The sequence below is a fragment of the Globicephala melas genome, chromosome 3 (genome assembly GCF_963455315.2).
Source record: "Globicephala melas chromosome 3, mGloMel1.2, whole genome shotgun sequence".
Lineage (NCBI taxonomy): Eukaryota > Metazoa > Chordata > Mammalia > Artiodactyla > Delphinidae > Globicephala > Globicephala melas.
The window spans coordinates 150,530,011-150,543,231 of record NC_083316.1 but is presented as its reverse complement, the minus strand read 5'-3'; the positions used below and the strand labels follow the sequence as shown (position 1 = coordinate 150,543,231).

The 13,221-nt window shown below is 43.1% G+C and overlaps 1 protein-coding gene across 39 annotated transcripts in view; it reads right to left on the bottom strand.

The window, feature by feature from the left end:
• The window catches only part of LOC132597126 (metabotropic glutamate receptor 7-like), a 303,251-nt gene that overhangs the window by 152,234 nt on the left and 137,796 nt on the right, over positions 1-13,221 (bottom strand). For 8 of the 39 annotated variants that reach the window (XM_070045272.1, XM_060296647.2, XM_070045263.1 and 5 more), the window contains one exon: positions 1,907-5,865. The exons of 30 other annotated variants lie outside the window; for them this stretch is intronic. The gene's annotated coding sequence lies outside the window, so the exon portion shown is untranslated. Of the gene's footprint in view, positions 1-1,906; positions 5,866-13,221 lie in introns of those variants that run through there. One more of the 39 variants, XM_070045232.1, reaches the window with a different exon arrangement.

The following is a 13,221-nucleotide window of genomic DNA, read 5'->3' as shown; positions in this document are numbered from 1 at the left end:
AAATAACAAACAAACAAAAACAAATAATCTGATTCTAAAATAGGCAAAGCAGGGGACTTCCCTGGTGGTCCAGTGGTTAAGACTCCACACTTCCACTGCAGGGGGCATGGGTTTGATCCCTGGTCAGGGAATTAAGGCCCGCATGTCATGCAGTGTGTGTAAAAACATAAAATAAATAAGGCAAAGCAAGAGTAGGAAACAACTAAGTGTCCAACAGGTGAATGGATAAACAAAATGTGACATATCCAGATATAGATAGATAGATAGATAGATAGATAGATAGATAGACTATTTGAACGCCACGTGTACCTAGGAAGGTTAGTTACTTAGCCCTTCTGTTTCTCAGTTCCCTGGCCAGGGATATGGAAATATTAGTAGGACCTGCTTATTCGTATTATGTTCTGAGGCTAAAAATTAGTAAATACAAAGCCTGAAGAAAAATGATGGGTACTTCATAAGTGCTACCTACATAAATGTTCAAGTATTAAATGCCTGGAAGAATAAGTAGGTCGTCTCCAGAAAGGGCACCTAGGAGGCTACAAACAGGAGGATAGAGCCTACTTTTTCACATTGATGACATGAGTAAGAAGTTTTAGAGCTCATGGAAAGAATATTATTTCTTGTGATGCACTGTGGGGTGGGCAGAGTAGGGGCTGTGACCCATATTTTATGGTTCAGGGCACTGAAATTTAGACAGATTGAGTAACTTGCCCAGAGTCACAACACTGATGAGTGATGGGTCTGAGGCAGGGGAGGGATAGAGATTCCTGAACACATGGACATGAGATCATGCCCTGGATACACAAACCAAGAGCTCTCCTCACTCCCTTTCCCACATCCTCCTGCCCCAAGGATGCTGCAGGGAGACAGCTGGTACTCGGACGAGGTGCCTGGCCCAAGAGAATGGCTCAAATCTGGACCTACCTCCTGGCTCTACGTTTCAATCCCTGACCCCAAATACAATGTCTTTCCCCCAAATGCAGACCCCCTGATGGACCGGGGTATCCAAATGTGTGTGCATCTTCCCTCCCTTCCCCCTCAGCACTTGATTCTAGCAGCTGATTTGCAGTGAGACTTCCTGGTGGTCAGGTGACCACCCTGAATGACCAGTAGTCTACTTGACTCCCTGACTCAAAACCCAGGACAGTCCAAACCAACTGCCCACATGACAGTTGCACAGAGAATTAGCATCATCTTCAACTGATCAAACCTGGATGATGAGCAGTTAATATTCATTAGCTGGGAACAGGGTCTACTGGGCTGGTGTTTTGGTGGCTTAACAGATGAAGTTTACAGGACCCCAGGGTCTCACTGACTAGAAACTGACCACTCATCTGAGCAGCTTGGACTAAGCCCTGCCTAAGAGCGGGCAGTGGCTGCACCGGCTCTGAGTGGGCACCTTCCCTGCCCAATCCTCCCTCAGCCAGATCCAGGCTCTGCTGTACAAACTACAGCCATTGCTCCTGAATCTACTTGCTGGTATTATTTCCACAGTACCTTCAATGGAGTGGTTAGTGGGGGTGCTATTTGTGTCCCTACCCTGTTGTTTGGCCAGATGCTGATTCTGATGTGCCTGAACCACCGCTGCGGATGGCCAGCAGATTATCTTGATCGCAGATGATATTCTTGTGCATCCTGTGTTTGATTCCTTTATAATCTTCCTTTTCTTCTTGGTACCCGAGTCATGATCCAGGAAAACACGACAGAAACTGAGAGAACTATTGATATGTTGCTGGGAGAAGACCATGCAGAGGTGTCAATTCATTCCCAGGTCACACATCTCTTCTCTTTGTTCACCAGCCTCCTAGGGGAGTCTAGGGGAGTCATGTGAATCGAAGCTGGGCTGAGAAGAGGGTGTTGCAATGTGGTGTGCACTTAAAATAGCCAGCAGACTGACTGCACGGGGACATGACTTTATTTAGTGAGATAATACAGAAAGGGAGCACAGCACAGTGACCGACAGAGTGGGGGCTGGTGCCTGATGGTCTGGATTCAAATCATACCAGAAGCCACATGAACCTGGGAAAGTTATGCAGACCCTCTGTCCTCAGTTCCTTGTTCTGTGATAATGGAAATGTTAAGAGGGCCCACTTAGTATTACATGATGAAGCTTAATACAGCAAATCAGGTAGACCCTGATGAAAAATGATGGTTACTTCATAAGTGCTACCTAAGTGTGCAAATATTAAATGTCTGGAAGAATAAGCAAGAAATGTGGTAGTGCTGCCTCCAGAGAGGGGACCTGGATGCCACAGGGCAGGGGAGTGCGGAAGGTTATGGGTGTGATGCTTTAGAGCTTGTGAAGAATATCTGTCATCATCTCCTGTGATCCCCACATCAGCCCCGTGGGGAACTCATGGCAGGTGCTGTGAACCATATTTTATGGTACATGGCACGAAAATGTTGAGATTGTAAGTGACTTTCCCGGAGTCGCAAAGCTGATGACAGATGGATGTGGGACAGGAATGTAGTTGGTTCCCTGGGACAGAAATCCCTGAACCCCTGAATCCTCTAGATGGTGCTCTGGACCCCTGAGCCCAGGGCTCCCCTCCCTCCATGCCCCCAATCCTCCTGCCTGCCCCATGGTTGCTCCAAGGACAGGAGGGGTCTGAGCCAACAGGAGGGCCCATGCCTGACCCGCTGCCTCCCTTACATGTTGATCCCTGACCCCACAGCTCTTAAATATCCCTGAAAGAAGGTCCCTTGAAGGATCAGGGGGTCCCATCTACGTCCCTCCTCCCTCAGCGTCTTCACACACTGGGTGAGCCTCCTGGTGGTCTGACCAGTGGTCGGCTTGTCTCCACGTGGCTCAGAGCCCTGGTCTCTCCAAGCCAGTTGCCCACATGGCACGTCTCTAACAAATTACCTTGGTCTTCAACAACCAGCCCTGGATGCACAGGTCGTGCTGATTAATGAGGACAGTGGCCTGCTGGGCTGTGCTTGGTGGTTTAGTGGGTGAAGCTGGCGTGCCCCACTGTCGCCTGACTATTGATGTGAGCAACTGTCGGAGTAGCCTGGGCTACGGCCTGGCTGGGGAGGGGCCGTGGCTGCACTGGCTCTGAGGGCGCACCTTCTCTGCTCATCCTTCCTCATCAAAATCCAGCCCCTACAAACTCCTCATCCATCCCTAGACCCTGCAGTGGCACAGGAGAGAGGCCCATGCCCTTCTAGAGGGACCCCTCCATAGCCACAGCCTAGAGACCCCATCCCAGGACTGTCTCTGAGGATGACCCAGGCCCTCCTAATCTCTGTCACCAAATGTTCATTCCACTAACCCGATGGCATTGTCCCTTTTCTCCACGTTCCCAGGCAGCACCCAAACACCCAGTGATCCTGTCCACATCAACCACTGGAAATACCGCCACGAAATCCTAGTTTCCTTCCTTTCTGAAAACCTCTAGATTTAGACTGCTAATATTTGCTTTTGGATTTTGACATCGACATTCAGAAGTGTTTAGCCTGTAATTTCTCCTGTCCTGTAATATCTGCTGCGGGTATGACATCAGTATTCTCCTGGTCCGATGAAAGCAGTGTGGGTGTGTTCCCTCTGTATCTGTTCTCTGGAAGAGTGTGTAGGAGACGGGCATCGTTTCTGTCTTAAATGTTTGGTAGAAATCAGAGGAAGCCACCTGGCCCTGAAGTTTTTTTGTGGGGAAATTTCTTTGGCATCTCTTTCTAATTGAAGTTTACTTGGTGTATTGTACAGGGCACAGATCTTAAGCGTAGAGCTTTATGGTTTCTTGTAAATATAAACACATCTGTTACCAACACCCAGTTCAATATACAGGACGTCCCCAGCACCCTGGCTACCCCCTGTAGAAGGGGAGAAGAATAAGTGCTAACTTATTTGGTTATAAGAATGAAATCAGTTACTCCATGTATATTCCAAGTGCAGTGATTTACACACAAATAACTCAAAATGAGTGTGGCAGCACAATCAGAAAGTAGTGGAGGGTGCTGGAGGGCTGGGAGAATCCAGTCCCTTTGGGATTTCCGCTGTGGAGGTCGGGCCAGAGTAAGGAAGCTGAGAGGAGCTTCTCAGAAGCATCTGGGCTTTCACAGAGGGAAAAACTACTGCTCCCCAGAGTGGAGCGCCCACTGTAATTCACTGAGCCCTCCCTTTGTGGAGGGTGCTTTTCTATACTTGTGTGTTGTCTTACATAGAAATGTTTAAAAAAAAAACCGAGGAGGAGGTCAATTTTGCTTGATGTAACAGCCTTTCACTGTTAAAAATAAGACCTATATCTAAAATTTATGCTAAATCTGTACAGCTCCGACAGGAAGTAACCGGCACTCACTAGCTGACTCAGGAGCGGAGGGGGAGCAGAGAGGCAGCCCTCCTTCCTTGGCCTCGTGTCTCATTTAAGCTGCCAGACGCTGCACAAGCTCCATCCCCTCTGAGTCTCAGGCTGAGGCCTCCAGGTCACAGTCCTCACAGGTGTCAGACCAGAACCTGCCACACAAAGGCAGGGACTGGAGTCAGTGGGGTGGTGGGCTCCCTGGGGTCGGTGTGTGGGACCCAGGGGGCTACTCAGACCCTGCAAGTGACTTTGGGCCCTGACATCCCCAGGGCTCACATCCCCAGGGCACTGGGGCCTGTTTGCTGCTCTTTGCCAAGTGTGTTCTGGTAGCAGAGAGACCTGTCCTACAGGGGCGATTTAACCTGGGCATTTGGCCGGGCGGCATTCAACTGATTGGTCCACTGAACAGTGAAAGTGATGCAGAGGAAAGGGGAGGCTCTGGGGCTCCAGGGTGAAAAGTGTGGGTCCCTCCCACCTGGGCGCTGTGAGTGGGAGGTCTGATGACACAGGTGGGAGTAGTGACCCTGTCCCTCCAGCCCACACGCAACACGGCCCATCATGAGACCAGCACAGTGGAAGTGGGCAGAGAACCGCAATGTTCCCTTTTCCCCTAATAATCATTTTTCTTTCTTTAACACCCCAGCCAAACTTGCCTGTGCTTTTTAATTTAAAAATATCCTGATGCTGTGGTCATAGAATCATAAATTCTATAGCTTTGCTGTATCCCAACATGAAAAGTTTGTAGAAGACACTGCTTTTCAGCAGGTAATAAAACCAGATGTATTTGTTATCTAATTTTAAGGTCATAATTAATTTGGAATCCTGGCCCTTTAACTCATCCTAAATTAGCATTGCTTTGAATTGCCTTCATTTTGTGTGTGTGTTGTATTCAATTTTTACACATCTATGGAAAATCTATAGAACCTCAGGTTGAGAAATGGTGCCATGAGGTGACCCAGGCCCTTCAGTGGGGCTCCACAGAGGCTGCGGGGTCCCAGGGGTTGGGGAAATCCCAGCCAGGTGTGGATCCTGCAGTGTCCCTTACCGGATGCCAGGGCTACCACGTGCCCACAGGGATGCAGCAGCGCTGGGCCAGGTGAGCTGTCTGCTTGCGTGAGAAGAAGCCCCGGTGCCTCTGTCCTCCTCACCCTTTCCCCAGGACGCCTGAACCGGGGGGTACCAGGGCCACTCCAGATATCTCACCACACCTGGTGATTAACTGGGGATGTTGCCTGCTGACCTCGGCGGGTTGGGAGGGCAAGGCTGGGTCCTGCAGAGGGAGATGTTGAAACTCACCAGGGACACTCTTTACAAAGAACACAATGTGAACAACACCTCCAGGAGTGATGTATGTGGTGACCCCACAGATGCCTTCGGCCCCCCATCTAAACATAAGAGCCTGGCATATTCAGGGCTTCTATGGAACGGGGACCGTTCCCTGGCGAGATGCACTCAGGTCATCCTCCAGTTGCCTGCGCAGATTACCACCATTCTCTTCTCTCCACCTTTTTGTTCACATGCAGTGGTGACCACCTCCGTGCTCTTCTCTGGCTTTTGGGTTTTCCTGAAGCGCAAAAAAAAAAAAAAAAAAAAAAGTCAGGGATGGCAAGGGAAGCACATACACTTATTTGCCTTCTGCTCTTCCTCCTACCCTCTCCAGGCTCACATTTCCTCTTCTTGTTCTTCCTCATCCTTTTACTTCATCCCTTCTCTTGAATCCAGGATGAGAGAATTTTTTTTTTAATTGGATGAGTCAGTCTTCTTTTACTTAATTTATTTTTAACGACCTTATTGGAATATATTTGCTTTACAATGCTGTGTTAGTTTCTGCTATATAACAAAGTGAATCAGCTATACATATACATACATCCCCATAACCCCTCCCTCTTTTGTCTCCCTCCCACCCTCCCTATCCCACCCATCCAGGTGGTCACAAAACACCAAGCTGATCTCCCTGTGCTAAGCGGCTGCTTCCCACTAGCTATCTATTTTATGTTTGGTAGTGTATATATGTCCATGCCACTCTCTCACTTTGTCACAGCTTAACCCTCCCCCTCCCCATATCCTCAAACCCATACCGTTTTTATATTAAGTTATATTCTACATGTAGCTAGAAAAATGTTAAAAAGATTTTTAAAGAACTGCGCATCTATTTTTGAAGCTGATTTGCCTGTTCAAGGCTTGCTAGCACTTTATCCATCTCAGTACTATTTCACTTAGTAAACAAATGCAGTTGTCATAATTGCTGCATATGTGTCTGTGTTCCCTTCTAGGCTATATGTTTTTGAAGTTAGAAACTATATTTATATCACAGCCCCTATGTATAGCACAATATCCATTGCTAATTCAGATTGTGCTTTAAGATATGAGAGAAAATTTAAGACTTTTATTATAGTCATAAACATCTAGCAAACCAACCAGAAAATAAAAACTAATTTTCAATTGGTTGGCCAAGAAAAAAAAGAGAGGAATACCTAGTGCAAAATCATATCTCTAATAACTACTGTTGGATTTAGAGCACATACACGCTAAACTTATTTTAAAATATCTTCTCATCAAAGATTTGAGGTTGGACCTGAAAAAATTATATCAGATGTGAAAATAATTATGTGGTCTGACCAGCGTGGATCACACAAAGTAAGTGTATACTATGTATAAGGTAGATAAACTATGAGGTCCTGCTGTATAGCACAGGCAACTATATTTAATACCTTGTAATAACCTATAAAGGAAATAGATCTGAAAAAGAAATATATATATCTGAATCTCTTGGCTGTACACCTGAAACACAACATTGTCAATCAACTATACTTCAAGTAAAACAAAACAAAACAAAACAAAGTAAGTGTAAAGGGAAGTATAGTTTTATAAATTCACCTCTGATATCCAATGGACCAACTGAAAGACAACAGAAAGTACAACTTTCTAGGAGACAGGACATGGCCAGCAAACAAGGCCATTACCCTCGGTAACGGTCATACCTGCCAAAAGATATACAGACTAGCCTGCATTCATGAATACATAGGAATTCTTCATTTATCTGGCATTGTTAGGCAATGAGGTATTGTATGTTAGGAGAAGTTTTTGTAAATGACAAATTGAAGAGGAGTTATTTTAACCTTCACTCGGGAATTTTTTTCTAAAATTAAGAAATGTATCCACTGGTGTATCTAATGTTTCTCGTGATAACTCGGGGTCATCAGTTCAATCAACGTTTGCATGAATAATGCAAATGGAAACAAGGTAGGCATGCTTACTGAAACTGAAAATGACATGGCACTGGCTGGAATAACTGATGAGAGAGCAAGAGAAAAACAAAAATGAAAACAAACCGTGATCAAGAAACAATCAGTCAAGTTCTGACTTTCTGTACTTAGTTTCAAAAAGAGATACCACAAATCCCAGCGAGAGACTCCAGCATCATCAGCTGTCTTTCTCCTTTGTTTCCACCTTCCTTTCCTTTTCCGTCTACCCTATATTGTTCCAGGAAGTGATTATAGCTCCTTGCAAAACAATTTCTAATACTTGCTTTCTCTCACACAAACTTCACAATATGTCCATGTGATAAATAGTGTGGAGGTAAAAGACAATTCATCACAGGCACATCTCCTATGAAAATAAAATTAGAAACTAGCTTCTAAACATGCAGAGAGAAGGGCGTGGTGTCAGGCACTAATTTCTTTGTGAATTCCTCTCCATTTCTAATAGACGTTCTTCTTTACCAAGATCCCTTTTTATTGGTGTCCTGTTCCAGACTGCTCCACTCCACCCATCCTCATCCTGTAAAATACATTCACACTCTTTTGTGACCCTACTTATTTGCCCATTAAATAATCAGTCATAGAACTGTCGGAATTAAATACAGAGTGAAATTAAAATACTGGAGTCACTTGGAGGGTTTAAGCAGGTCTACCAGAAAATACTGGGCATGGATTTAAAAGAGGCTGCGTGGGACTTGCTCTTGTGCAAGTTCTTTCTCAAGAAGTATCTGAAATAAGCCTAAATTCAGAGTTAATCAGTCTGGCCTGCTTTCTCAGGTGGACTGGAATTCATTGCTCTTTCCCCTCAACTCCCTGATGTCAGTGGCACTTTCCGGAGGGGAGGTGGACTTCTCTGCCTACTGCAGAAGCGCAGTTCCCCCAGGCCCACTCCCTGTCTGAATCCCACACTTGAGGCCAGATGCCAGCCTTCTCAGAACATTTGTGGTTTCCTTTCAGTTTCCGACCTGCTCAGATTGAGTCCCTGTAGACTCTTCCTCAGCTTGAAACCTGATCTTCCACCCCTTCCCTGACCTTGATGGTTACCTTCCTACTTTAGGCCTCAGGTGCTTTAGCTATAAAATGATATAGTTGCCCTTAATTCTAAAGTTTTCTTTCTAAAGCGCTAAAATGTGGTGGCTCTTGAAAATGTTTCTCTTTGCTGGTTTAAATTTTGTAGAGAATTAAAACCCCAGCCACTCTAAAAGACAGTAAGTTACATTGGATAAGGAAAGTGTGCGTTTGTAGTTAGATTAACAGGGATGGAAGATGACTTAATATGTTTTAAGATACTCATGATCCGTTCTCGTGAGAGTCGGGGGAAGAAGGGGAAGAGAGTTAATAAAATACCAAACGATTGTGACAAATTAAGTTCACCAAGATGTAGCTGATTAGTTACTACTTGAATAAGCCACACAAATCCAATTCAAGTTGTCCTTTATTTTTCTAAGAAGGATCCCAGTGAACTGAGTCCCATGTTCAGTAACTCCACGTTCAATGGCTTAGTCTTTAAAAACTGTTATCTTGCTGGAAGAAGAAATATTGCCCATCAGTCCTAATTGATGTTTAGCTATCATGCACATTTCAAATAAATTTAAACATTGCCTGATCTCAGTGTAATACATTCCAAAGGGGCAAAGAGCACATGAAAAGTTATGGAGTCTCCATCGTCTACACTGAAGTGTGCAATAAATTACATATTATTTGGCCGTGAAATTCACAAGCCATAGAAACCACACCATTACCATTATACAGTGGTAAAGAGCAGGTAATGAGAATGATATAAAACAAAACAGACTGTGTATGTTGGCACTGCTGCCAATAAAACAATCATTAAATGCATTCATATGCATCTACGCTAGGTTAGCTCTTTAGGGCAATTGCTATGAGTTCTACATACCTGTCAGGATATTATATATAGCCCACTTTCTATGGCCTTTATTCAAAGACGCTGAGAAAGGGTTACTCTGGGTAAATTCAGACCTTTTCTCAATATAGAAGTTGGTCAACATGCGTTCTGAACAGCAAAATTTCACAGTGCTTTCAATTTTCCTACACTAATTGCCACCTCAGCAAATGCAGGATTAAGTATAATGGATTATAAGAAGTTAGAAAGGAAAAATGGAAGAAAAGAAGGAAGGTAGAAAAAAGGTGGGTATGGAGTACTTCAACATTTATGTAGAGTGGAGCTAAAACTAAACTGAGGTTTCCCTGAACTATTAGCATAGGCTATAGAAACTTAAATGAAAAAATAAAAAAAACCAGCAAGGGAAACTCAAAGATTCTTTGTTTCTTCACTTTATTGCATATACACGTCCACCTTAAACAATCTATATGCTTATATCCAATAAGAGAGCACTGTTTTGCAAGGCTATTTGGGTTCTATCAGCATGTAAAGGTCGGACAACTCAACTTTAGCAGAGTTAGCCTTCAGGTGAATAATTGCTTCTTTCAGGTTGCGAGCATTTGAATTTTCCAGAAATGTTTCCCAAAAAATGAAAACTAAAAGAAGGGTCCTAGGACAGCGTCCTTTAGAAGTTTTATAGTATCAAGGCTTTTAGAGGAAGAGAATCCTTGTCGATTATCAACACAATGATTCCAAGCAGGTCAATTTTTGCTGAGAATATTATTTAACAGAACCCACTTCACCTCCATTATACTGACAATGATCTTTCTTACTTCAACCTTGTGCTTCTTAGTAAAGTTGAAAATACTGAGCCAAGAACAGACAGTGACAATGCCAGAGACTCAGATGTACCTATAGGTGCCTTCAGACAACATCAGCCACCCAGGCTAAAGTCCTGGTTTAAAATATCCTAACATGAATGAATCTCAAAAACCATATGCTGAGCAAGTGAAGCCAGATCAGAAGGGCACCTACTGTATTATTCAACTTACATGAAATTCTAAACTGGGCAAAAGTCATCTCTAAAGATAAAAAACAGATCCGTGGTTGCCTTGGGGTGGGAGATGGGGATACTTTTGCAAAAGCCTAGGAGGAAACTTTCTAGGGTTTTAGGATTGTTATCTATCTTTATGGGGGTGGTAGTTAAACAAATGTATACATTAATTAAAAGTCACTGAACCCTTGACTAAAAATGTCTGCATTTTATTGTATGTAAATGATACCTTAATAAGGTTGATTACAAAATGAACCAAAGCCAAAACAAAGCAGAAGAAAAACCTCTCAAGACCTCAAAGGAAATACACTGTTTTCTCCAGGGTACCAGACTGGAAATGAGGCATTGGTCTGTTCTACCCTCAGATTATCCCTAGGATTATCTAGTCTATTTTAAAGCACTAGAGTCCCCTATCAGGAAAACTCACCCCATGTTTAATTACTTTGATTTCTTCTCTGCCTCTTCTCCCAAGACAGTGAAGCCATTCACGGAAGAAAAGCCAGCTTTTTCCAACTTTGCATCACCACATATTCTTTCCAAAGCTATTATTTATGGAATGAAATTTGGCTACACTTTGTAAAAATCTAGCTTTTTGAGCCTTACAAATCTTAACAGTTAACCTATTGCCTCCACTGGAATTTGGAAAAAAATTATTTTGAAAAGGAATAGCTGAGACTTGACATTTTTTTTGTGTGTGATTTTCTCCTCCCCTAAGAGAGAAGTGAGTAGGAATGAGAAACACATACATAAAGAAAAATAAATTATCTTGCTGCCTTTGCATGGTTATAATTTGTAGGAGGCCCTTTTCAACAATAATCTATTATCAGAATCAATAAAATATAATCTCCATGAAGGCCAGGCCAGGATATTTGTCTCTTTTTCAGCAGATTGCAATACAAACCACATTCATGGATATGCTCCTTGATGATCTTTGTAATACTGTAACAGTTGACCATTTCCTCATACCTCTTCCCCTTAACTTCAACCTGGTTTTTCAGCAATGACCTCACATTTCCTTCTCTATCACTTGGTTGTGGGCCTCTTTTCCAACTCCAACTCCAACTCGCATTTCACTCTGGCACCAAAGGAAGACTCACACCTTCCTGCTTTTTAGTGATACCTCAAGGTCATTACCATATTGTGATCACCCTGAAGAATAGCCAGATAATTGTTATTTCAGAGCCATCTGACAGTTTGTAGCTCTAAAAATTAACTAAGGACCGCATTTGTCAAAAATATCCTAGTTTAAGATTTTGGTAATACAGCAACAGTAATTCCGAAGTCATTTATGACAATCAGTGTGGGAAGCACGCTCCTTCAGGAAGATCCTTTGCCATACAATACTCTTTCCCTGTCTGGTAATAAGGAAGAATGGCCGTGGAAAGTAACCTTTTGTGGAAAGAAATACTTGGCTTTGAGAAGGCTTGAAGTTCATACATTTTTCTTGAATTAGATTCCCCATTAATTACTTTATCCACAAAGAGGTAATTATCAGAGTTATGTAAGCAATTAAGGAGATGCTACTCCACATTCTTTCAGCTTGTTGACCTTTCTCACTTTATTTCATGTGGCTATCTGAAACATCAGTGATTTACATGCCTTTTTTTTTTTGACAGATTTCTGTGTGTGTGTGTCCTCATGATGAAAACATCATTAAAGTAAAATATCATGAATAGACTCTTAAGAAGCAGAGTCTACTTAAAGTCCTGGAAAATATGAAAGCACTAATATTCATGGACAACTCTACACTCTGAATGTTACTCCAAATTTTGTTGACCTCTCTTTTGTCTAGGAGTTTTTCAAATTTTCTACCACGATCATTTGTTAGTTTTATAATTACATAATAAAGGCATTGCATCATACAATCTTTTGTTATCCATTGCAGTTTTAAAACTATTCCTTTCCTTTCCTCAGCAGATATGTCATAGATTATTAGTACACAAGCAAAGACTTTCAACGTAACAGTACTTTATAGTGAGAAGAACTATACTGAGCTATCTCTATCCTAAGACAATGCACTACGAAAGCACTAGGAATTCTTAAGCACTAGGAATACAGAGACAATCAAGGGGCAAGTTCCTTGCCTTCAAGTATACATGATCATTATAGCAAATGCTTAAATAGCACTTAGTACGTAACTCACCACAGCAGTCTTATTATCCTCCTTTTGAATAGGTGAGCAGAGGAAGCCACAGGGATGTCATAGGGTAAAGCCAGAATTTGAACCTAGGTAGACTAGTACACTCTCCACGGCTTTAACTACTACATTAAATATATATATATATATAAGTTTTATATATATATATATATATGTATATAACTACAAGTATTCCAAAGTTACAAAACACTTATCTACCAAAACTCAAAAAGGAGCACACAAACTTGCATAGAAAATAAACATGTGGGCTTCCCTTGTGGCGCAGTGGTTGAGAGTCTGCCTGCCGATGCAGGGGACACGGGTTTGTGCCCCAGTCCGGGAAGATCCCACCTGCCGCGGAGTGGCTAGGCCCGTGAGCCATGGCCGCTGAGCCTGTGCGTCCGGAGCCTGTGCTCCTCAAAGGGAAAGGCCGCAACAGTGAGAGGCCCGCGTACCGCAAAAAAGAAAATAAACATGTAAAACTTCAAAAATAAACCACAATATAACCTGCTCCACATAATATACTGACTGCAGTGTCCAGGGCCTCTCCCATCCTTAGGTAGCTGGAAATTACAACAAAATAATACTTTTCACCTTTGGAAGCCACACCATCTCTCATACCAAGC